Here is a 26,608-nt window from a genome sequence, read left to right on the forward strand (position 1 = left end):
ACAATGCCCTGGTGTTTTTCCCCATCTGACCAGTTCCTCTCTTCCACTACCAGGGCATTTCCTGGGACCTTGTTCATTCAAACACCCTGGAACAGTGTGACCCTTCCACTCTTAACAGTATACCCTGTTACAGGGTCCAATTGCTATGAGATCTTCTCCTTATGCAATACAGTATACAATGGGTCACCCATCAGAGGTCCAAGTTTCTCTACGCTTCTGGCAGAAGTGATGGCTACTAGAATTGGCGATTGTCATCAGTAAATGAGACAAACACATCCATAATGGTTCAAACAGTGTTCTAGTTAATGTTAAGAATACCAAGATAAGATCCCAGGTTGGAGTTGATTTGGTTATTGGTGAAAAGGTTCTAACTACACCTTTGAGAAAACATACCATCACCATGCGGGTGAAGATAGTGTGGTTGTTAATTGAAGGGTGTCAGACACTGATTGCTGCCATCTGAACTTGCAACAAGCTAAGAGAAAGGCCAGCAGACTTGAGGGTGAGGAGATAATGAAAGATAGCAGAAATCCCCACTTTCTCTGGGGACATGTGATGATGCTGAGCTCAAATGGAGAATCTCTTCCACTTTGCTATATAGCATTTTCTGGTGGATTCTTTCCTTCTATGGTGAGGATGGCTTGTCTTCTGAACTTCTCTGGTCTAGGTTTGATGTCCATCTGAATACCAGCTGTGAAATGGAGAGTGTAGATTGGGATGTTGGACCTTGCCATGTCCGGGGTCAAGGACTCTGGAAAGAATTGGAGGCTGACGGATGGACAGATTGACAGGTGAAGAAGGCTGGAAAATGGGAGTCACAAGAATGATTATTGCTGTATCCTGTTGGATCTTCTATAGGACTTGAGGTAAGAGTGGAATGAGTTGAAAGGCATCCATAAGATTAGCAGGGCAATGCCTGTAAAGCCCTGACCCAGAGTCCCTCTGGAGCAGTACATTTTGCATTTCTTGATCACTTGGGATGCAAAGAGGTCCTAATACAGGGCTTTCCACTAAATTGTGTAACATCCACTCATGGTCGGTGAAGCAATAAGCCTGTCTGCTGAGAACTGTTTTCCAAGAAGTGAACTGCTGATAGGGTAATCTCATGTTGAATGCCCCAGGTTCACAGACTGACTGCTTCTATGTAGAGGGGAATGGATCTTGCCCCTCCCTGCTGCTTGATGTAGAACACTGTAGTCCTGTTATCCAGCATCACTAGAATATGATGGGATCATATAACTGTAAAAAAGCTTTGCAGGCTTCCTGGACAGCTCTCACTTCTAGTAGGTTTATATACATTCTAGCCTCCTGAGAAGTCCATATGCCTTGTCCTATATCCAGGTGGGCACCCTAAAAAGTAGGAATTCATCTGTGTTCAGCATTCTCTCGAGTGTGGGAGGGAGGAAGAGGACTTCCCCTACACATATTCCTTGTTCATCTACCACTTTAGAGAATCCTTCAGTCTGGAATGGAACGTTACTACTGTGTCCATGCTGTGTTTTCTTGGCACACAATCTGTTTGAAGCTAAGTTTATAGACGAGAGATGAAACCTTGCAAAAGATGTCACATGGGTGCATGACACTATGTGACCCAAGAGGATAAGGCAGAAACAAACTGATGTCTGTGGATTCTTCGTGGTTGATTAAATTGTTCATTGACGGGAAGCTGTCTAAGGGAAGATAAGCTTTTGCCCTGACAGAGTCCAGAGTTGCTCCGATGAATTCTATAGTTTGTGTTGCAGACAGGATAGACTTTTCTAAATTCACACAGATCCCCAGTGATGCCAGAAGATTCAGCAGAGATTAAGTTGATGTCAGAACTTTCGACCAGAACTTGCGTATAAAGAATCAATTTTCTAGGTAAGGAAAGACTGTCGAGCTGTTGCAATGGACACGTGCTGCTTCTACTGAGAATACCTTTGTAAACATTCGGGACTGCTTGTGATATTTCCACCTCAATGCTGATATACATACCCAAGGAACAGGAGGGTTGCTGTTGAGTCTTTTATGCTGTGTCCACGCTACTAGCTACAGGTTTCAGGTTCAGGCAGGTACATAGTCAGCTAAGCCATGTTTCCGCTACCCATGCTACCATCCCCACAGTACTCGTGCTAGTTGAATGTCAGGCACGTGGAATGCATGTGTAACACACAGTGAAATACACATAGGAACCAGCACTCAAAGAACCTACTGATCCCACTGTTAAAGTAACATCACCAAAATATTCACAGGGGAGAGTAAAGGTAATATTTGTCCCACACGACAATGGCAGCACTTTCCCTTGCTCTCACAGTTCCTGACACAATCACAGGAATGCACGCAGGAGGACATTTTACCCCTCATACCACAATTACCTTGAAAATATCAGTGTCTGGCTGCAGAACTAGCCAACTGCTGAAAATTGGATTCTTGACTCTGGTAGTAGTCAGATTTGGAGTCAAAATCTGGATTTCAAATTTAAATACTCAAAGAGAAGGAAGGAACTCAGGATTATAAACCTCTCGGTTTACCTTTGAATTTTGGATCAGTCATTTTAGCTAAGTAATGGAAAGTTTCCAAAGCATTGTTTTTCAGTGTTGTCCTTATGTTGTTCCAGATTTTTGTTAATTAGATCACACCAGATTTCCACTCAAACTGCAACAGTATAATCATAAATAAGTAATCTATCAAGTCCCTCTGAAAACTCCTTCACTGGTTTTTTTAAAACATAATGCCTCTCTGTAGAGTCCTTTATTTTGTAAAGTATGTGCTGTGTTATGACTAAAGGCCTCCTTGTGTACAGTGCAAATTTCATCAGACTTGGGACAGCTGAACATAAATTCAAGACTACAGTCCTCCTGAGGGTTCTCTTGAGTGTTATTGGGAAGGCTTATCTGTTCTGGGCTTCCCTAAAAGAGGTAGGTAGAGACTTGGAGTGATTGTTACAGGGGATTATTTATGGTGGGATTTTAATTAATTGTTATGGTGGCTTACTGTGTGGTTACATGGGCTAAATATTTTGTGTCTAGGATATGTATCCTCTAGAGCTTTCAGAATTGTTACAGGTATTTAGAGTTATGTGAGATGCCTTAATATATTTAAATAAAGAAATTCCAATGAACAAGACTTTGTGAGATTTTCAGAAGTGCTTAGCACTGGCCTAACTCTGCCTTAAAGTATGGAAAGTCTGACTTAAAGTATGGAAAGTTAATCTGCAATGAGATGCACTTTGAATTAAATTTTATAAGGGCCTAATTCCTACTGAAATCTAACTTCAAAGGGAGCTGAGTTGGGCCAACAGTAATAACTTTTGAAAATCCCTCCCTTCATTATGATGAAATTGAGGTTGCAGACGCATCAGTGTATTGACTATATATTACTGTACCATTCAGGAATGGTAAAACAAATAAATAGAAAAGCAGGACATTTTAAAGTAAGGTTGCACTTCCAAAGTAAACCACAGTCATTCTCAGATAACTGCAACCTTAAGTCTGCACCACGGAGACAACTAAAATCAGTCATCCTCAAAACTTACAGAAATAGCATTCCATTACATTGAACAGCCACCAGTGAGTGCAAGTAAAGTGGGCATAAGGTTGCATTATGAGTTGGGCCCTACTAAACTTACTTCAAAGTGCACTGCATTGCAGATTCATTTTCCATACACATCCAGTATTCTAGGTGTATACATTCTGTTGCTATGCACATAGGGAAAACTACTTTCAAATTCAAAGCAAATGTGCTTTTCATCTCTTTCAAGAGTTAAAAGTTCAAACTCAGAGCACTGCATTCTTAATTAAGAAATGACATAATTTATTTTCTTAAGGTATCTTAGCATTAAAGTTGTTTGGAAAATACAAGGCTGCATACGTTAGTATGTCCCATTACTGTAGTGTCTACACTGGAGATACTTGGTAGGAAGGTTGGTAAATAAACAGTACATCAGAAAATAACCTTGAAGATCTCACACGGTGGTGTTTATCTATTGGAAAGGAAAACATACTGGGAATTACTGATGTTTCCTTGTTTTCAAAAACAGCATTATGGAAAGACAACACAATTGTAGTCTATAATGTTTTTGTCATTGTTGTCTATCAAGCAATAGAAGGCATTGCAGAAAATGAGAGGAACTTGAATGAAGTATTAAGCACTGATGTCAAAGATTTCTTTTGTATTACAAAAACAATCACTGCTAAAATAACTTCCTCAGATGTGTATTTCTTAGACATTTGCCTTTTCAAATCCCTATTCTTTTAATTATTGAGGATCACAGTTGTTGAAAATGCCCAGTGGGACATCTAAATTTCAAACAGATAGTTGGCACCTTGCCAAATGGTACAGAATATTTCATACTGGAATATTGTAGAAATGTTATTTCTATGCATCTGTATCTTGTGTTAATATCATGACAGTGAGTACTGACTTTGCATGTTTTGTTTTTTACTGTGTTTTAAAATTGATTTTTATGTGATTTGAGCACACATACATTGGGGCTGTTGAAAATTACAAGCCACTCAGAGTGGCACAGAATTATTTAGAGCCGCTTAAATGCTTTTACTCGACCAAGTATAAACTGATTTTCTAATTTTGTAACTTGCTACTGTAAACTTTTTTGTTTAAAGCCTTTTTGTGGTATCTATGTATCTAGATTTTTAAGATCCAGAGCCTATTGAGGTCAGTGAACCCTGCATCAGGCCCTTAATCTATGTCTGTTGACCAGCTGTACGTGGAGATAACACTTACCTACCTTACACTGGTATTGTGAAGCTAAACCCATAAATATTTGTGAGGCATTCAGATACTGTGGTAATGGGGGCCATAAGGAGAAGATAGAAAGACTTTCTAAGTATTACCATTCCTTTTTATTATTTTTACTTTGCTAAACAACACAGGCGAAAATGTTTTAGTACAAAAATAAATGGGGATGACCAAACATTGTTTCTCTCACCAACAGAAGTTGGTCCAATAAAAAATATTACCTTACCTATCTTATCTCTCTAATATCCTGGGATCGACACAGCTACAGCACCACAGCATAAAACACTCAAATAACATTTTGAACAAAAATAGTCCATTTCCTACTGTGACCGGAGTCCCGGGGAGCCAACTGAGGTCACTCAATTAGGGTGAACTGCAAAGAATGGGGCAGACAATCCCCAAAACTGGTGGATATTCCAATACTTAGATTTACCGAGCCAGCACAGAGCAGCTTCTATAATACCTCACTGGTTACCCAGAAGCCAACAACACAGTTCCCTTAAAGTAACCCAGCCTTAGGCCTCTACCCAGACACCCAAGTCAAATATGATGAGGATTACCGAAAATCTTATTCATCATATAAGAACATTCTACCAATCCCAAAGGATCGGACACATTACCTCCCAGGTTAATGAATATTCCAGATCTTACCCAAATACATGCTTATGCCAATTCTTATTGACTAAACTAAATTTATTAAAAAAGAAAAGAGAGAGAGAGTATTGGTTAAAAGACATAAGTACAGTTCTTGAGATTAGATTAATAGTATAGATGGCGCACTTTGTAGTTGCAAAGAGTTCTTTTAGAAATATGCTATAGGTTATAGTTCAATGTTCATATTCAGGGAGATCCAGTCAAGACTGGAGATCTCAGCCTTATAGCTTAAGCTTCTCCTGCATGAAGCATCAAGCAGGCCTGAGATAAAAAGGATCAGGACTCAATGGTCTTTTATACAGCTCCAGGCCTTCTTTGACAGGTCGGAGTCCTTAGGGGAACAATAGGCAATTATGGGGATTTTGAAGTAGACCTATTTCCTAAGCATCACTAGTAATTAGCTACACAGATTAACATAAGGCAATTTATCCATTAGGCAGTATATCACAAACTTTAAAGAGACATATAGACAATGACATTATTTCACCTAAGATTCATCTAAATGTTAATATTCCCTTTTGATCTTTGAATCAATAGCTATAGTGACAGACAAAAACAGTTTGTTTACATGGCTAACATTTAACAAGATATGAGTACACACACACAATTAGTATCATCTTTAATTTCTAACAATGTAGGCTAGAACTTTGAAATGCAACCCTATCTACCATGGAATGGCCCTAATTACCATTCACATACTTTTCTAACATATCTCTAAAGATTGAATCTGGGTCATTTATCCTGCAGAATACTTAGCCCTTTAAGGGCACATGTCACATTTTGTATAAGATTTGTTGCAATTATACAACGGTAGCAACAATGATTTGCATGGTCATATTTTAATTTGACGTCACACCTACTATGTTCACGTTACAATAAAGCCAAACAGTTGGCACTAAAGTGTACTTTTCTGGTAGTTAAAGCAAAGAGAATAAGGACAAAGTAATGGAGCTTGAACTATACTATCACCCTGACGGTGGTGCCTCCAGAACAGAATTGAGGCTCATTGGTGGGACAATGTGGGAATGCCTACACTGTTATTTCTTTAGTAGAAAAAAGTACAGAAAAGATAAGCTCATGAGCATTCAGCTAACTCAAAACAATTCAAAAATTAATGCAAGAAAAAAATTAGAAAGCACCTCAGATATGAACGAGTTTAAATACTACTACTCAGCACTTGTACAGTATTTTGCAACTTCAGAGTACTGTACAAACACGTAGTCTTACAACACAGCTGTGATGTTGGTAAACATGAATTATGCCTATTTTGTATATAGGGAAACTGAGACAGAAAGGAGAAGTAACCCAAGGCTGTGCAATGAGAGAGCCAGGATTAGAACTCAGGTTCTGTAGACCATACTGCCACTTTAAAAAACAAAAAATACAGCTATTTACCTACTGGTATGAAATATGGGACTTAGTGTGTAAAACAAACAAGTATGGAGTTTGTTGTTAAAAATAATCACTAAGAAAATCAACTCAGAAATATTACAAAGTTGGATGAAAATATTCCTACCTCAAAAAGCAAACTAGAAAAGTACATGTGACTTATTTCTAAGCAGGAGAGAAAACTGAATGATTAAATCAAAAGTAAATAAATTTCAGTATAACATCATTGTTGCTTTTACAATTCTTTTGTGTAGAAATAATTGTAATTAATGCTATCTGGAAGTGTCTTCTGCATGTCACACAAAGCGTGACTATAAATAGGAGTGCTGTCCAGTAATATTACTGACCCTCTTTTTTTACTTGTTGACTGATCACATTCTTTTTTTAGTTACTGATCCACAGCAAGATCCAGACCAGGAGACAGGTGAACACCACAACTGTTCCATCTGACCTCACTTTCCTAAATGTATTGTTCCTGAATGTGACTGTCATTAAAGTAGCTGGCATAGGCCAGTCATATTTTTCAATTAGAGCCTGATCATAGAAAATGTTACTCACGTGAGTAGTTTTTAGTGAGTAGTAGCAGCCGTGTTAGTCTGTATTCGCAAAAAGAAAAGGAGTACTAGTGGCACCTTAGAGATTAACCAATTTATTTAAGCATAAGCTTTCGTGAGCTATAGCATCCGATGAAGTGAGCTGTAGCTCACGAAAGCTTATGCTCAAATAAATTGGTTAGTCTCTAAGGTGCCACTAGTACTCCTTTTCTTTTTACTAGTGAGTAGTTTCACTGACTTCAATGGCACTACTCATGTGAGTAACAGTTTGCAAGAGTGGGCTCTTAGGCCTGATCCAAAGCCCACTGAAGTAAAAGGGAATCACGTCCTTAGGGAGCACTGTCCTTTTCCATGTGGGAGTCCTAGTTTGGGCAGATCTTGTAACCTGTTGGTCTGGTAGCGAAACACTGATGCAAGGCACTTAATCTTCAAGGGGTATGAGTCACTCTTCAGTGCCCCTTGGTAACTGGTTTTACAATATAAGCACATTACAGAATTAGAATAGATAATAGAATAGTGAGGATTCCAGGCACATAGGTCATGTAAATTTATTTTTGCGGGGAAATGGGGCTAAATAGATACATTGCAAACTGAAATTTGTAACATCTCTGTGAACCTATCTCTAAGGATACATTTGAGAATGGGGAAATATATACTTTCTTACCTCAGAACATTTTAGGAACAGGAAATGGCATCCGGTCTAACATTCTCTGTTCCTTTTTCTTTTATTCTGACCTTTTTATTTTATCATCAGTCCCCTCATTCTCATGTGTTTCTTAGCATTTGAATCTGCCTGCAGAGCAAAGTTTTCCATGTTGAGGCCCCGTGCTTTTGATATGATAGGGTCTTATCCATTTTACGACATATTTGGGGCATGCCAAACTGTTATTGCCTTTACATGTATAGAGTAGGAATCAAATCCAAAAGGGGCAGTTGAAGGATTCTCCCTGTGGAGGTGAATCTCTGGGTGGTATAAAGAGAGCCAGCTCTAAACAATCTGCTCCCGCCCCACCAAACAGCCGGAGCATTCTGTGTTCCAGTGATACAAGGCCTTTGCTCTTGGGACAAGTTAGATTACTTCTGAGGTTGTTTAACTTCTGCCAGGGGACAGGGTTGAACCAAACCCAAGCCTCCCACTGGATTGAGAAAACCCCCGTTTCCCTTTCCCTCCTAATGTATGCCCTGAGAGTAACTGAGGATCTGGTGGTATAACATGGTTACAATAATTCAATACCATTCCCACACGCAAAAAAACACTGCTATATCTTAGGGCCCTGACAGTAAATTTTGCTGTGTTGACACAGGCCCTTCCTGTGCAGCAGTTCTGTCTGAGACTACTTACACCAAGTTTTCTAATGTACTTGATGTTTCCGAGATGCTAAACTCCTTACTATTGGTATATTACTATTGTATTTATGGACTTGTTTTTATAATTTTGAAAAGCTATGTAAAAGCTACCTCAAAGTCACCCATCTTTTTTCCAATGAGATGTCATTCATGAAATATTAGTTACATTATAATTCTATAGACTCTCCTTTTGGCAGAAGCAAAAACAGGAAAGATTTAATCACACAAGTTATGAAGCCAGGAGACTGACTTGCAAATGCTTAAAAGAAAAACATTTCTATTTATAGTAAAGAGCATATTTTGCTCTAAATTCTTGTTTATTCTGAGTTACAAATATTTTTAAAATACATTTTTCCGATATGTTACAAGATACCAGACAAGATTCACAGAATGGGCTTGTGTTTATGTTTTGTTAATAATTTTCATGTTCCAAACCAACAAGAGTCTGATTCCATTCCAAGGGGAAACGTGATGTTCAACTGCAGTTTACAGAATTGGTTTGACAGAATGAAATAAACCATGTCCTCTCTTAGTAATGAGACATTTGGCAAAAAGTATCACATCAGAAGAACAATAGCAGCAGATTGTCATTACGGTCCACAAAATTCTTTAACCTCTATGCAATATCCCTTTAAACAATGGAGGGGAAGCTAGGATTACATTTCTTCCTTGGCTAACTGATTTTTTCCCAAACATTTCAGGTTTATAGAGTTTTGAGGGATTTCACTACTTTTGGGGAAGAATTAATTTAAGTCGTATTTTTGAAGTTGGTGATCTTTTTTTACATCCTGCTAATAGTAACGCTTAAATGCTTAGCTGATTTTTTTTTTACATAGATTTAGATGTACAGAAACACTTTCTGGACTAAACAACTAATTTTTAAAATATATTAGAAGATCATAACATCATTTAGTGGTATCTGTGAAAGCAATGTTGTATCTATGTAACATGACCTAAATTTTTATGGCAGAGTCAGGAAATATGGTTGGGTGCCTTTCTTTTTTATATTTTGATTTAATTAGTGCTCTCTGGCATTTATAGAGTCTATGCCACATCATATGTACACTATGTGGTGTTTGACTCTAAAGCAAGATAGTGAAGCAGCAGCGGAAAGGAAAATGGCAAATTTGTATTCATAAGTAACTATTTAGTTATATGTTACTTAATGCTCAATGCTAAAATAAATGAGAATAGGTTACAATAGGTGAGGAAATGAACGGATCAGGACTGTGTATTATCTAACATGGATACACTGGATACAACAGTGAAGGCTATGTAAGAGGTTATAGTGGGATTTTACTTAAATTGTCCATGCAACAACTTTGATGATCTCTCTCAACACTCCACAATAACAATCAAATCATCCTCTTGCTGTTTCTTTTGAGAGGGGATGGGAAACAACTGGGAAATTAATGTCAGAAGACAAGCACAAGAGCAGCCCTCTAAAATCACCTTCAGTTTCTATGTGATATAGAGTTCTGGTTTTGAAAAAAACAAAAGAAATTGGGATTCTTGCAAAGGTACTATTTAAAGCCACAAATGTTGCCAAATTGACCTTCAAATATTTATGCTTCGACATCAGACCAGATACAGCTCTCTCCTCAAAAAAGATTGCTTCCATAATAATACAACAATGTAAGCTATTACAAAAATAATGTAACTCTCCTGGACTAAGAGGGGAAACATGGACTGCCACTCAGTAATTGAAAACTAATTTTTTCCTCTACCAACTTAAATAACAAACATGCACTTTCAGATTTACAGATTTCTCTCTAAACCAGATTCTAAATCAGTAACAAAAATACACATCCAAGAGTCAAAGGCCTGGAACATGAAGTTGCTTTGGCATTCAGTACAATTTCACAAATGTTAAACACTGTATATAGTATACTAGGTCCTTTACACAGCATGTATACCATTTCTCATAAAATAGCATTTTACACGTCTGGATATTTCTTCAAAATGCCCCTGTTGTCCGATGGAAAAGGTTATGTATGATATCAAGAGAGAAGAGGTCAAAAGAAGACATATATATTAACAGCCAGGTATGTAAAATACACTGGAACGTCTTAAGTAACTCAAAGGAATAGTTTCAGAGAACAGCGTCAAATCCTTTGGTCTTCCCTGCGCACGCATTTGGACAAGAGAGAAGAAAACATTATTAACTCAATAGTTGTGGACTTTCCAATCTATTGCTTCTTATACATTTAAAGTAACATTGAATCATCTGCTTGAAGATTTTAAACTATTATTAATTTGTTTTGGAGCATTACAAACACTTGGTATACATGTACATAAGGTTTTAGTATTGAGTTTATTAGTTTGTTTTATATGTTCCATTAATATATTAAAAATTGATACAACACATTTTTTTTAAAAGGCAGGGTCTTGCGAGGAGGCTTTACTGAATTTAGTTAGTAAGTGGAAACATCACTTGGATAGTGGCCTCAATGGGAGATTTGCATCTGAAAGTACTGAAGGTTTCCTTATACTACAGATGTTCCACGTTGATACAATGGGCCAGTTTTCAGCAGTTTCCATGGCAACAACTATGAGAAATGCACACATAATTTTACATACAGTAGAGAGTTGTGAATGTGCCCAATATGTAACACAGGGAATCCTTTTTCTTATTTGCCATTTCTCCTCTTCTCTTTACACTTCTCATACAATCACTCTAAACATCCTGCTTCCTGATAGGTTTTTAATGATGCAACAAGGATTACTGTTATATTTAACTACATTATTAGCCATTAACTGTAGAAGATTTGGGAATGAGCCAGTGGATTAACAGTTGAAGGGCCCATGTTTGGTCCATCCACCTGCAAACAGTCAGGGCACACCCTGACCGTTGTGAGGAGCAACACATTGCTCCGTCCAAGGACGAGGACCAGATATGAACCCTGGGAACTTGATTAAAGGTGGGAACTTGATTAAAGGACAGTAATAGTGGGAAGCTTCCTTGGCTTGGCCTTAAGGCCTGAGAATTAAGAATGTAGTAGATAGAAGCTGAAAAACAAGAATATTAATCAATGTCATGCATTCCTTTGCGGTGAAAGTAGGTAATGTGCAGGGGGGAGAAATATAATAAAGGAGAAGGTGGAAAGCTGACAGGCAGCAGCCCATTTCAGCTGACCAGCTTGCTTGCTTGAATAAATCTGTGTTCTGTCTCATCATTGAACCGCCACAACTGGCGCCCAACGTGGGGCCCTCAGCACTCACCTCGCCCGGCAAGGGTTTCAGACGCGTCACTCATCCGCTTCGTGGATCCCGGTGAGTATTTTTCGTTGTGGTAAGTATGGGAAGTTCCCTCTCTGCTTTGCAAGTGCAACATCGCACTGAGCTACAGTATTTGCTGCGTAAGGCTCAGCATGTCTGCCCCACTCGAGAACTCACTCTCCTGTTACAGGAGGTGAGTGCCCAGTGCCCGTGGTACCCTGAAGCCGGAACCCTTAAGCTAGTGGACTGGGAGCGTTTGGGCCAGACATTGCATGAAGAACCTCGGGCGCCCGTGCAGGCTCTACATGCCTGGCACCTCTGCCGCGATGCGATACAGCGTGTCGCCTCGGACAGGCCCTCCGTCGCGAGGCTGGTGATCTCGCCACGCCCGTCGGCTCCTGCAGTCACCCCCCCTCCTACCGATGCAACACAGTGTGTCGCCTCGGAAGAACCTTCTCTCGCGCCAATAGAGGGGCTGCCAATTCCGCCACCGCCGTCGGCTCCTGCAGCCATCCCTCTCCCTGCTTCGCCCCCAGTGCCTTTTTTACCACCGCCTCCCTTACCTTCCCCGCCGGAGCCGGTGTGTGATTACCCTCCCCCCCTAGGACCCCATGCTTCGGGGCCCCCCACGGGGTCGTCTGCATCTGCTCAGAGGCTTTCGCTGGTGCAACAAATGGTTCACGCAGCGAAGACTCGCTCAGATCTTACAGCAGAGGAGCTGGCTGAGCTGGTCTCAGTTTGTCCGGTGACCTGGCAGAATGACGACCAGGGCAACCCGGTGGGAACCTGGGTTTCATTGCCTTACTCGGTGGTTAGAGAGGTAAAGAAGGCGATTCGCGAGTTCGGTCTGACTAGCACGTTTGTGCGTGGTCTCATTGAAGGGCTAGGTAGTGGGTACTCCTTGATCCCTGAAGATTGGAAGGCGCTGTTGCGCATGATGTTGTCACCCAGTCAGTATGTTATTTGGGTCAGTGAGTATCGGCAGGAGGCGGACCGTCAGGCCCAGATTCATAGAGCAGCAGGTGTTAATGTTATTTATGAGCAATTGGCAGGGGAGGGACAGTTTGCTACCGTTGAGCAGCAGACCCAACTCCCTCAGGTCTTCTTCCCTATCATTTCCACCTGCGCCCAGCATACTTTCCGGAGGGTCCCGGATTCAGGCAAGCCTACAAAAAGCTTTGTCAGTATCCGTCAGGGTGCATCAGAGTCCTTTCTGGATTTTACCAACAGATTGCAGGAGGCTATCCTCCGACAGGTGGATAATGCTGTGGCCGCTCAGGAGATCCTGTTAAAATTGGCGGTTGAGAATGCGAATGAGGATTGCCGCCGTGCTCTCCAGACGGCGCAAGTCTCTGGCATTTTAGAGCTCTCAGACATGCTACGGGCGTGCCAGAACATCGGCACACAAGCCCATAAGGCTGGAGTTCTGGCTGCCGCCCTGAGAAAAACCGGGAGGGCAGGGAAGCGTTGTTACCGCTGTGGTAAGGAGGGTCACTTTCAGCGGGAGTGCCACTCATCAAAGGCACCCGCTCGACCCTCAAAGAAGTGCCCCAAGTGTGGGAAGGGCTATCACTGGGCTAATCAGTGTCGTAGCGGGTCGGGAAACCGCGCAGCAGGTACCCCCCGAACCCAGGGCCAAACGGGGGTGTTTCCCACTCAGACAACCGTTCCTCTGCCTTAAAATCCATAGACTCTATGAGGGCGGCGACTGCTGGAAGTGCAGGGCTTGATTTGATCATGCAGGAGGACACTGATTTTCGGCTGCCAGGGGAGGTCTGCGCCATACCTACTCAGGTGACGGGACCTCTCCCTGCCGGCTTTGTGGGTCTCGTTCTCCCTCGCTCTCATGCTGGGAAACAGGGCTTTTTTGTCATCCCCGGAGTCATTGATGCCGACTACACCGGCATTATTAAGGTTCAGGTGTGGACTCATCTTCCACAGTCGCTCCCGCGTGGACGGTCAATTGCACAATTGATTTTAGTCCCCTATCAGGTGCCAGCTGCCGAGGATCGAACTCGGGGCGGAGGCGGCTTTGGATCAACGTTGTCTCACTCGCCGTCTCACAGCACGTCCTCTCCACTTGTTGCTCTGACAATGTCAGTCCGCCCCTCGAAACCTCAGTTAACACTTCTCTTAAATGATGTTCCCTTCACAGGGCTGGTGGACACTGGAGCTGACGTTACGGTGATTCGTGATCCGGAGTGGCCGGTTAGTTGGCCTACGGTTCCTTCTAAAGAGTTGTGGGGGATCGGGGGTAGTAAACCCGGGCGACAGAGTTTGTCTTGGGTCACGGTCTCTAAACCGGGAGGCCGTGCCCTTGCTACTATCCGCCCTTTTGTGCTCCCTGTCCACCTCAATATTTGGGGCCGTGATTTACTTACAAAGCTGGACACCACCCTCGATATTAATATCTGATGGCTCAAAACTCTCCCTCACCCACATTGCCCTCCGCATTACCCTTGGTATGGCAATCCTTAGAGCCCGTCTGGATTGACCAGTGGCCCCTCCCTCTAGAAAAACTGAAAGCGCTTCATTCGCTTGTGCAGCAGCATTTGCAGGCACAGCGCTTGGAGTGCTCTACTAGTCCCTGGAACACCCCGGTGTTCGTTATTAAGAAAAAATCTGGTGCTTGGCGGCTGTTACATGATTTAAGGGAAATAAATAAACGCATCCAACCTATGGGCCCCTTGCAGTTTGGCTTGCCAAATCCAAATTTAATTCCTCAAACCGATCAGCTCTGTGTGTTAGATTTAAAAGATTGTTTTTTCACCATCCCCCTTTGCCCGCAAGATCGCGAAAAATTTGCGTTTACGGTGCCACAATATAATAATCAGCAACCCTCTCAAAGGTATCAGTGGAAGGTCTTACCCCAGGGAATGCAAAATAGTCCAACCTTGTGCCAGCTTTTTGTGGATCGGGCCCTCACCCCTTTCCGTGCCCGGTACCCTACGCTAAAGGTCTACCATTATATGGATGACATTTTGCTTAGTGGTCCCCAGGTCACGGAACAACAGATTGACTCTTTGTCTCAAATTCTCGGCCAAAATGGCCTGTTGGTGGCACCAGAAAAAATCCAACGCTCTTATCCCTACCACTACCTCGGCCATAAGGTTTTACAAACCTATGCTGCTCCGGTTCGTCCGGCACTAACTCTACCTCAACCCCTAACCCTTGTTAAATTACAACAGATTTTGGGTCATTTAAATTGGATTCGGCCCTATTTTCGTCTCCCCACCTCAATGCTGCAGCCGTTGTTCGAGCTCCTACGTGGAGCCCGAGCACCGGGTGCAGTTATTGCCATCACTGAAGAGCACATTGCCTGCATTCGACAAATTAATGCAGCATTGAGTCAGCAGTTTGTGGACAGACCCCCTGAGGTCCGTCCCCTACGGTTGATTCTTCTTGCCACCCCTCATACGCCCACTGCGGCTTTGTTTGTACCCCGTACGAATACAGCCGTCTCTATCATAGAGTGGCTGTACCTCTCCTCCACTCCTCCTCGGAATATTTACCCCTATCTAGATGCCCTGTCTGATCTTGTTCGTAAAGCCCGCCACCGTGCAGTGCAACTCACTGGCACTGATTTAGTTGATATTGTGTTCCCCTTGTCCCGTAGTGAATTTGATTCCTTGTGCCACACCTCTTTGGCTTGGCAGGTTGCTCTTTGTGATTATGTGGGAGAAATTTCTTATAACCCCCCAAAAGATCCTCGGTTGGTAATTACCCAAAAGGTGCCTCTAATTGTTCATCGTCTTAGCCACTCTCAACCCATTGTTTCTGCTGTTACTCTTTTTACTGATGGCTCTTCACATCGAGGTGTTGTCACCTATCAATCCGGTGACCCCCCTCGCTGGCATTCTCGTTTTACACTGCCTCAGCGTTCCGCGCAGCGCTCGGAACTGGCTGCTGTTATTTTGGCCTTTCAACTTTTTGCTGATTGTCCCTTTAATTTAATTGTGGATACCCATTATGTTTATCAAGTGATTGATCATTTACCCCTTGCCCTCATTACCCCTCAGGTCGATGCGGACCTCCTTCGCCTATTTTTGTCTTTGCAATATCTTATCTCCACTCGTAATTTTCCTTATTTTGTTGCTCACATTCGCAGTCATACCCCTTTGCCTGGGTCACTCACTGAGGGCAATGCGCGCGCCGATCGCGCGCTACGTGGTCAGGTGAATTCTCTTTTTTCTGACCCCATTGAAAGCCATGCCTTTTTTCATCAGTCTGCCTCAGTTTTGGCCCGGCAGTTTCACATTCCTACTGATCATGCACGTTCCATTGTTCGTTCCTGCCCCCACTGTGCCGCTGCTGCCCCTACCTTTTCTTATGCCGTTAACCCCAGAGGTACCGCAGCGAATCAGTTGTGGCAAATGGATGTCACTCACGTGCCACAATTCCGCCCCTATTCCTTTTTACATGTTTCTGTTGATACTTATTCGGGATTTCTCTGGGCAACCCCACAGCGTGGGGAAGCCACTGCCAAAGTGATTCACCATTTGCTAGCCTGTTTTTCTGTTATGGGTCGCCCAAGCCAGATTAAAACAGATAACGCCCCAGCCTACTGCTCCACAGCTCTCTCCACCTTTTGTGCCCGATGGGACGTCCGTCTTAAACACGGGATCCCTTATAATTCCACGGGCCAAGCCATTGTTGAACGTGCCAATCGCACGCTCAAAACCTTGCTTGATAAACAATTAAAACAAGGGGAGCTGCGTCTCCGAACCTTAGGAGACATTCAACAACAAATGCATATCCTTTTGTTTACTTTAAATAATTTAACGCTGAACGCAGATCAGCAGACCCCCGCGGATCGGAATTTTCACAAATCTGAGGTACTGGAAAGACCGCGTGTCTTTTACCGTCAGCTGCCTGATCCGCAGTGGCTGGGCCCAGTACCTCTAATCACTTGGGGTCGGGGATATGCTGCGGTGTCTCTCCCTGCAGGACCGTTGTGGGTTCCAGCCCGGTGTGTGCGACCGGCACTGAAACAGCATGGCATGGCGCCAGGGGCTGCCGAACCCCATACCGGAGTTTCAGCTGACCTTGGAGGAGAATGCGGTGCCTCCCGGGTCGACAACGGCGGGACGGAAACGGAGGAGGCGTAGCGTCCCAAGCCAGCCCGTGACATGGGGAGCAGTAAAAGCATTGGTCGCGGCGGCTCAACGAAGACTGGCAGCAAACCAACAGCCAGAGACTCCTGAGACTTTGTTTGTGGCGATTCTCGCCCAAATCACTGCTAATTCTGTACTGATTGTATGCTTTTTGTGCCTGCTGTTTCCTGTGGGGGTTGGCTCGGAAGCGCTTCCCCCGTTACGGGCCCGAATGACGTATAACATATGGGAAAGGTTGGCTTCAATAGCAAATGTTACCCACTTTTGTTTGTCTAATTCTGTAGAAGCCGGAGAATTGTTAGGTACATGCCTTATTCCAGTATGTCATCACCCTGAGGAGATAGGGAATGAGACGATGCTCGCTGCTTACGCGAATCTCTCTTCCCAGTACTCTGGCATGGCTAATTGGGGCCCGGCCCACTATACCTTGCCTCGCACGGCTATATCCCTCCACACACCGTACCCGGCCGGGGCCAACAATGTCACCTGCGCGCGTGTGGTTAACTGCACTAGTACAAGCCATCTCTAGGCTGGCTGCGACAATTTTTCGGTTATGCTGTGTTTATAATCATTGGGCTTATTTTTGCTGCTGCTGTGTATAATGTATTCCCTCTTTGCTAAGGCTTTGTAGAGATACGCCCTGGCAAGCTCCCCGAGTTATGTCCTTGTCTGTTTGGGAGTTAAATTGCTCGCAAAAGCAAATTGACGGCTCCCATGACAGGGCCGAGTATAATTAAACAAAAAGGGGGAGATGAAGGGCCCATGTTTGGTCCATCCACCTGCAAACAGTCAGGGCACACCCTGACCGTTGTGAGGAGCAACACATTGCTCCGTCCAAGGACGAGGACCAGATATGAACCCTGGGAACTTGATTAAAGGTGGGAACTTGATTAAAGGACAGTAATCGTGGGAAGCTTCCTTGGCTTGGCCTTAAGGCCTGAGAATTAAGAATGTAGTAGATAGAAGCTGAAAAACAAGAATATTAATCAATGTCATGCATTCCTTTGCGGTGAAAGTAGGTAATGTGCAGGGGGGAGAAATATAATAAAGGAGAAGGTGGAAAGCTGACAGGCAGCAGCCCATTTCAGCTGACCAGCTTGCTTGCTTGAATAAATCTGTGTTCTGTCTCATCATTGAACCGCCACAAACAGTAATGTGGTTTGAGCTAAGTTCAGGTATAACTTATATCTTGATTTTAGTAAGGCTTTTCACACAGTCCCATATAACATTCCCATAAGCACACCAGGGAAATGTGGGCTAGATGAAATAACTATAAGGTGGGTGAAAAACTGGTTCAGAATCCTACTCAGAGTAGTTATCAATGATTTTCAGTTAAACTGGGGGAACCTCACAAAGGTCTCTTCTGGGTCTGGTACTATTCAATATTTTCATTAATGACTGGGATAATGGAGTGGAGAGCATGCTTATAAAATCTCAAGTCTCTTACTTTCTGAGATGAGACAGTAACATTATCTGTCTACAAAAGGGGATTAGCAGATAGCTGTTCACCATATAAACAACCTGGCAATATTAATTATATGTTTATTATTATTATTATTTATTTGTATAAGCATAGCACTTAGGAATCCCAGTCATGGACAAGGACTCTATGGTGCTAGGTGCTGTACAAAAATATGGTCCCTACCCCCCAAAAGCTTACAATTTAAGTAAAAGACAAGAGATGGATATAGGAAGACAGATGGGGGAGTACAAGGAATGAATCGATGAGACAATACTGGTCAGCATAATAGGTAGTTGTGGTATCAGCACACCAGAGCCCTAACTGTCTCACAAGTCCTTAAGACCAGAAGGTAGAGTGTTTGCCTGCTCCAGGGTTATTTAGTATTTTATGGATCCCTCAATTTTTTCGTTCCCTGAACGATGAAACAAAAACACTGAGAACCTTAGAGAAATGTGCAACACAGTATAAAACACTGTGGGTAAAATCTTGCACTGACATCAATGGGAGTTTTGCCATTGACTTCAATGGGGTCAGGATTTCACCTGTTGCCTCCTTTTTTCTCCATAAACAGACTTTCCATTCTGACACTGATCATAGTAAATGCTTGAAAAATGTACCAGATACCCACAATCCTGAGAACTAAACCTACTAACCAAAGTATAAAATGATGGTCCCTAACAGCCACCCTCCACCTACAAGTGGGCGCGTGGATTTTTCAAGCCCTGATCATGACTATTATTAACGCCAACAGTTTCATACACGTTCAGATGGTTGGCAGAAGCACTAAGTTGGCAGCCACTAGGCAGCAATTCTGCAGACCTATAAAAGAAATAAGAAAAAATAATTTAAACATACACGTTTCCTGAAATTGCAACTACAAATACCTGTTTGGGATAGCATCTGCATTTAATAGGGTAGACTCAATGTTTCCATTCACCTTTAGCAGTCACAAAAAACATGAAGCTCTCTCCAAATTGGCATTATGACAACTACTGACTTGTGAGTTTAGAAAGAGTATAAAAGATTTTTCTTTTAAAATACAAAAATCTTTGTCAATAATTACTCACACTTACCAATCTAATCAAATGTTATTCTGAGTATTTAATTGCATTTCTTCAATACTCACAGAGAGAATTCATCTACTGTATTAGGAAACTAATAACTACTTCACAGCAGGGCATGTGTCTCTTCATCCATCTTTTATGAAATAGTTGTATCTATTACATACTCTGTGAAAGGTTGATTTATCTGCTAATTAACAGGTTTTTAAATTAGAATAGCATATTGCTGAGGGGATGACGTTGAAGAGTTCAAGCTAATGTTTAGCGGTAGCTACTTTAACACCTTTCTACTTCAATTGCAACCTCAAAATACTATGTTTTAATTACAATATAGTGGGGAAATGCATACTTAATGCTTACAAATGTGTACTTTTTAGTTATGTTCCTGGTACTTTAAAAATAATTTTATTAGTGTCAGGATAGTTGTTTGCACATACACTTTTTGTTCGAGGGACGTGATCATTCCCCTTTATCTGACGTTGGTGAGGCCTCATCTGGAGTACTGTGTCCAGTTCTAGGCCCCACACTACAAGAAGGATGTGGAAAAATTGGAAAGAGTCCAGCAGAGGGCAACAAAAATGATTAGGGGGCTGGAGCACATGACTTATGAGGAGAGGCTGAGGGAACTGGGATTGTTTAGTCTGTGGAAGAAAAGAGTGAGGGGGGATTTGATAGCTGCTTTCAACTACCTGAAAGGGGGTTCCAAAGAGGATGAATCTAGACTGTTCTCAGTGGTGGCAGATGACAGAACGAGGAGTAATGGTCTCAAGTTGCAGTGGGGGAGGTTTAGGTTGGATATTAGGAAAAGCTTTTTCATTAGGAGGGTGGTGAAACACTGGAATGGGTTACCTAGGAAGGTAGTGGAATCTCCTTCCTTAGAGGTTTTCAAGATCAGGCTTGACAAAGCCCTGGCTGGGATGATTTAGTTGGAGATTGGTCCTGCTTTGAGCAGGGGGTTGGACTAGATGACCTTCTGAGGTCCCTTTCAACCCTGATATTCTATGATTCTATGATTGTTAATGAATATTACTGCTCCTCTGTTGCCTCATAAATTTAAGCTGCTACCTAGATATAAGTACTTGTCTCCTTGTTTTAAAAATGTTTTCAGCATAAGGTCCTGATCTAGCAAAGAGATCCACAGAGTGGCATTTCCGAACTTTTGTGTGCTTGATTTTGCAATCTTAGTAATGTTACTGTAGATTTTCTGTGTGTAGTTATAATAATATAACTCTAGTATTTACACTCATTGAATGATTCCAGAATTGAAATTATTAGCTTCCATTATGGGGCTATTTTTGACACTCTCTCCCCTCTGACTTTCTGAAAAAGCTAACTTTCCATAATATTTCTTATGTAGTTTCTTCCCTGGTAGCAATTTTTTTTTAAATTTTGGGTTAATTGGATAAACCATTTTGGGGTTATGAGGTTTCAAAAGGGATTTGTTTTCACTTTTTGAACATTTTTCTACCTTTTTCATTTAACTCAACACAAAATTGATTTAGCTTAACAAAGTTAAGCTTGTTTTTCACACTAATCCTCAATGGTGCACAGAGGACAAATCAGAGTGCAAAAGCTTATGGTTATTAGAAGCAATCTGTGTGGGGATTATAACTTGAGCTAGTCAAAACTTGGACTTTCTGTTCTGTGTTAGGGTGCTTATTCCTTCACCCACTTACTTCCCTGGTCCTTCTCGCATGAACAGAGAGCAACAATACCCGAAGTCCGAAGGTGCAAACAATTGGATGTTTATTGGGGTGAACTTCCAGCAAGCATGATTCCAGTTTCCTTCCTTAGTATCCTCCTTCCCAGCTCTGACACCACAGAGCCTTACACCTGTGTCCCTGTTCCTATTCCTGCCCTTAGCAAAACATGATTCCAATTTCCCCACTCCCATTCCTTGTTCCCATTTCCCCCTTTAGCAAAACATGATTTCAAATTCCCCACTCCCATTCCCTGTTCCCATTTCCCCCACCCACACACCCACCCCCTCACTTCCTGATTGACTGCAGACTATATAGTAAAACTTGAGTTCTGCTTAGCTATACCTTAACCAATCATTTTCCTGAAATTTAACTAACAATACAGAAGTGAGGATTTCACATCCCAGCTATTGATAAGTAAGTTCTTGCCAGACAGGAGGCTATCAAACTAAATTTCCTTTTACATTTTATAGGCACTTCCCTTTCTCTGGAGGTGATAGGCACTATCAGGACAGAATTGTATTCCTAACAGCCCAATAGCACCTTATTTCAATGTGACTAGTTTGGAATGTGAGGATGTGACCTTTGGCTTCCCAGCTTATGGCTGCCTCTGCTGCTTAGCCAAAGGCCTTAGCCTAAGAACAGGGCCTCAGACTGTCACAGTAAGAGAAGGAGCTTACACCGGCAGACAGTGATTTTGATTCTTTCTTTTATACCTCTATAACTAGCCAAGTGATAAGAATACACCTAAATTCTTTGAGTACAGGCCTTTACCGACAGGCCTGAATATCTATATCCTAACATTCTGTGGGAAATTCTAATATTTCAAAACTTCCTCTTATCCAGAATTGGAATGGAAAGTAAAAATTTTGAATTTCCCCACAAAAAAAGTTTGAAAATTTTTGTTTTGGAAATTTGGAACATTTCCAACCAGCTCTACTTATAACTTCTCTGAGAAAGTTGGAAAGTGTTACAAACTTTGTTTTACCTAATCTATGCTTTCATTTAAAAAAAGAAAGTGTGCCAGAGAGGCCAAGAAATGAGACAGTGCTGCACCCCTTTCAGAACAAGGTAAGCTGAAGGGCACACAGGCCCAGTATGGTTGGACCCAACCACGGCAACCTAGCGAGTGTTCAACTCCAGCTCAGGGAGCTCTACCAAGGCTGAGACACATATTGGAAAAAGGTGGGAGGCAGTTTGTTGACCAGTCATTGGTATTATTACTACAATGACAGCTAGACGTGGATTGCCCTCTTTTAGGAACTCTGGCCCAGATCCTTTGGCTCCTAACTTCCATTTAAATCAATGGAAGTAGGAAGCCTAAATACCATTGAGTCTCTAGCCCTCTCTTGCCTGCATTCCTTTGTGGGCCTGACCCTTTAAATTTTGCAGAGCCAAGCAGCTGCAATCTTAATGTGGTTATTTTGCAAAAGGTTGCTTAACCTCTCGCTATTTCTGCTCATATGTATTTTCACCTTGAGTTATGTTTTCCCCCTGTCTTCTCGAGTACAATGTAAGTAAAATCCATTTATTCATGTCTGAATACTGTGACATCATAGCAGAATTTTCAGAAGCCTTCTCAATCCATTGCTAACTTCCCACACTCAGCAGCTGACCTCCCAGTGATCTGTCACAAACCAGGTATCCATCTTCTTGCTGATCATTCCCTTCTGTGATAATCCACTACCATTCCTTCCATGATAACTTCTGAGTTTATTCCCACGTACACCTGAAGTGATCATATTCTCAAGTAAGGAAGAGGAATTTAAGACAGAAGAGGGCTTTATTGAATCAGACTTAAAAACATATACTTTAAATTTTAAAAGTATATGCTGTATATTAGCTAAACAAAATCCAGAATAGATTAATTGGATTCATCACTTTGCAGTGGGTACATCACAAAACTAATTTTACTAAAATTCAGAAGTAATATTCATCTCTGACATACTGCTTTTCATCCATATATCTCAAAGCAGTTGCAAAGGAAGGTAAAATTCTGATTCCTGTTTTCACATGGGGAATCTGAGGACCAGAGTAATAAAATGATTTGCCAGAAGTCACACAGCAGGTCAGAGGGTTACTGAGAATAGAACACAACTTTCTACTTCCCTGCCTGATGCCCTCTATACTGTCTCAGTTGAACCAGGGCCAGATTAAGACCTTTAGAGGCCCTAAGCACTGAAAAGATTATGGTGCCCCCCATATGTAATTCAAAATAAAAACAATACTATTCCGTAAAATAAAATTTCATTTTTCGAAATGACACAAAACTTACATGTATGCTGAAATTAAAATAGCTTCTTTCTAGATTTTCTGACTGCAAAATCTGATCGCAAAATTCTGGATAAGTTCATCGAAGCTGACTCAATGAAGCATGTCCACTTCCATACACAATAGGGAAAGTGAATCAAGTCTGTCCTGACACATTGTTGTTCTCTGAGGGTCTTTTATTCTTTTCAGCTGAGAAAAAGAGCATTCTGTGGAGCAGTTAGTAATCATCAATGTTAGAAAAATATGTAGTGCTATCTCTACATTTGGAAATACATATTGTATTCCGCCTTTCAATATTGTGTCATGAAGATCAATGTGACTGAATTTCATTTTTCCTGTTTCCTTAAACTTTGTGCACATATAACAGTGGAACTGCCATACTTCGCCACAGAGATTCATGTTCAAGTCAACAGGGTATGAGTCAACTAGCTTTTGGGAACCTTGTGAATATTGTTCATCAGATAAGTCCATATCGTGTAGAAAAGAAAATCTCCTTGATACTTCTTTGTACACTTCATCTCTCCTCTTCATATGAGCTTCAAGTGTATCAATTATAGAGTAGTAAGTAGATATGCGAAATTTGTCCGTTTCTGTTGCACTGCTATCATTTGCTTGTTTTTTCCTGATTTCGCTTGCGGGACTGGGCTTCTTTGTAGTTAGTATCAGGCAAGATATCTTTTGCTATGTCTTCAAATCTTTCAAAATCATTCCTCAGAGTGTTTAAGTGGTCTGCTAATGATTGACAGAGGTCTGCACATGTTTTCAAATCCGATTCTTTTTCTTGGAGAGCTTGACTTGTGTGATAAAAGTGTTGTAAAATTTCATTCCACGTGGTCAACATGAATACAAACTCTAGTTCTTGCATCTTGTTTGCAATGTTTTCTGCCTCTCTTATAGTTTCTCCCTTTTGTGATTGGTCTTCAGCTATACTTTCTAATGCATCCACAGTCTTTGAGTTGGACTCCAGAATTGCACTTGTTGCCACTGAAGATCGACTTCTGCACTTTGAGAAATCTATTTTGCAAACTTGGCAGAGATAATGCAGTACTTGATTTGCCATCTCTTCACCAGTGTGGCTTTTCAAATTGAGGAATGTTATAAATCGTTCAACTGGCTTTCCATCTGTGGGAGACACATATCTTCGTACAATACTCAGTTGATCAATATGTGAAAGATCAGGTGTGGAGTCGACAGATAAACTGAAGTACCCAGCAGTACTTATTTCATCCACAATGGCTGAACGAACTTTGTCACTCATTAGACCAATGAGTTCATCACATATTGTCTTGGATAAGTATGGTGGGTTACCTTTGCCAGCATTCCCATATTTTGAGATATGGCCTGCTAAAAATGGGTCAAACTGAGCCACAAGCTCCAACAATCCCACGAAATTTCCATTCTGAAATGATCCAAATGTGTCATTTGATCCCAAGAAAGGCAGACCATGTTCAGCTAATATTTGAATAACAGCTATAACACACTGCAAGACATGTTGCCTGTATTCTCGCTCCCCTTTAATTTGTTCTTCCAATTTTTGTGTCAATCCAAAGCCCTGTCTTCAATTTAAATATGTCAACATTGAATCTCTTTGAGTATTGCTATTTTCATGTTGTTCAATTAAAACAGTATTCTTCCACTCACTAAATCCATCTGCAGCAAACCGGGATGTTGAAGGTTTATATGCAAAAAATTTGCAAACAAAACAGTACACAGACCCTGTTGATGGTGAATACACTAGCCATTCTTGAGTGTATTTCTCACCATTCTCTTTCATGCCGACAAATATTTTTTGTGGACAATATCTTGTTTGTTTTCCATTGGTAAAAGTCCGACGTGATTTCTCAAATGGCCCAGTGTGGTGTTGACAGTCATTTGGTCCACGATCTATCCAGTAAGCTACATCATCGGTACTGAAATCAACCCACATACCAGGATCTTTTCTCCTATTATTTACAGCATGAGCAGGTTGAGTCTCTGACACATCCACACCTTCTAGAACAATGTCTGTTTTACCACCAGGAGTAGGATGATCAGTTACAGTCTCGGACACATCCACATGTTCTAGAATGGTGTTTGTTTCACCAATAGAAGAAGGGTCAGTCTCTGAAACACCTACAGGTTTTGGAACGATGTCTGTGCTACTGAGAGAAGATGTTGCTTCTGATGGAATTGCTTTGAAAAATTATGTCAGCTTTGGATTTTGGAAAATTTCACTAGTTTTTTGTTTCTTTTCTTCCGCCAGTTTACTGTTTTGTGCTCCATTCAGTTGATTACATTTCATCCTGCCCCTTATCTCAGTTATCTGAACTTAAAAAAAAAACAAATTACACAAGTACACTATTTTTATGTATATATATAATATATATATAAGAAAGAAAAAAGCAAATCAAGTACGTATAACTCAGGAGAATATATCAATAATAAAACATAAATTTATTGCAATACATGAAAGGATCTGATTTCCTCGCATTATTTCGATCTACATTAGTAGGACACCCCTGTGGTTTAGGTGGGGATAAGTAATCAAAAGAGAACAGAAAAACGGGGGAAGAGTGTGTAGTGGAGTGTAAGGAAGTCTAACAAAGTTCTGACTTTTCCCATGATGACTACTTCAATGCTTTTTTTGAAATATCAAATACCAAATTTTTTCAAAATAAAATCTCTTTTTTTTTTTTTGGTGCCCCCTGCCTTACTGGTGCCCTAAGCACATGCTTAGTCTACCTATTGGATAATCCAGCCCTGCTCAGTTGAATGGAAACTAGGGGGAAATGAACAAAGGTTACCAAAAATACAATACATACTTTATAAACGGTGTACTGTGGAAGTGATCTTATTTCCATGGATGGTGATTTACCCACCTTTGTTAGCAGATAGGTATCCAAATCCCCACACCATGAGAAGACTATATATCCTTGTACTGTTACTTTGTATTCATGCTCAAAATCCAGAAAATGCAATACTTCTTTTATCTTAAAACTTATACGTTCAAAAATCCCCTTGTTAGATGAAAAAGAGCTAATATTGAGTGCAAGTAATTTTAGTTGGATGTATTATTGTTCTTTGCTTTGAGAGGATGTACATTTAATCTATTGTGATTCAT

General features: G+C 41.4%; 1 long non-coding RNA gene across 1 annotated transcript; it reads right to left on the reverse strand.

Moving 5' to 3' along the window:
• Positions 1-8,961: 8,961 nt before the first annotated feature.
• Positions 8,962-19,745, reverse strand: LOC122466459. Its single transcript, XR_006291944.1, has 2 exons — positions 19,173-19,745; positions 8,962-11,230 (listed from the first exon to the last, which is right to left on the reverse strand). It is a non-coding gene; the product is annotated as an uncharacterized LOC122466459 (long non-coding RNA).
• Between the last annotated feature and the right edge of the window lie 6,863 nt (positions 19,746-26,608).

This window comes from Chelonia mydas, chromosome 6 (genome assembly GCF_015237465.2).
Source record: "Chelonia mydas isolate rCheMyd1 chromosome 6, rCheMyd1.pri.v2, whole genome shotgun sequence".
NCBI lineage: Eukaryota > Metazoa > Chordata > Testudines > Cheloniidae > Chelonia > Chelonia mydas.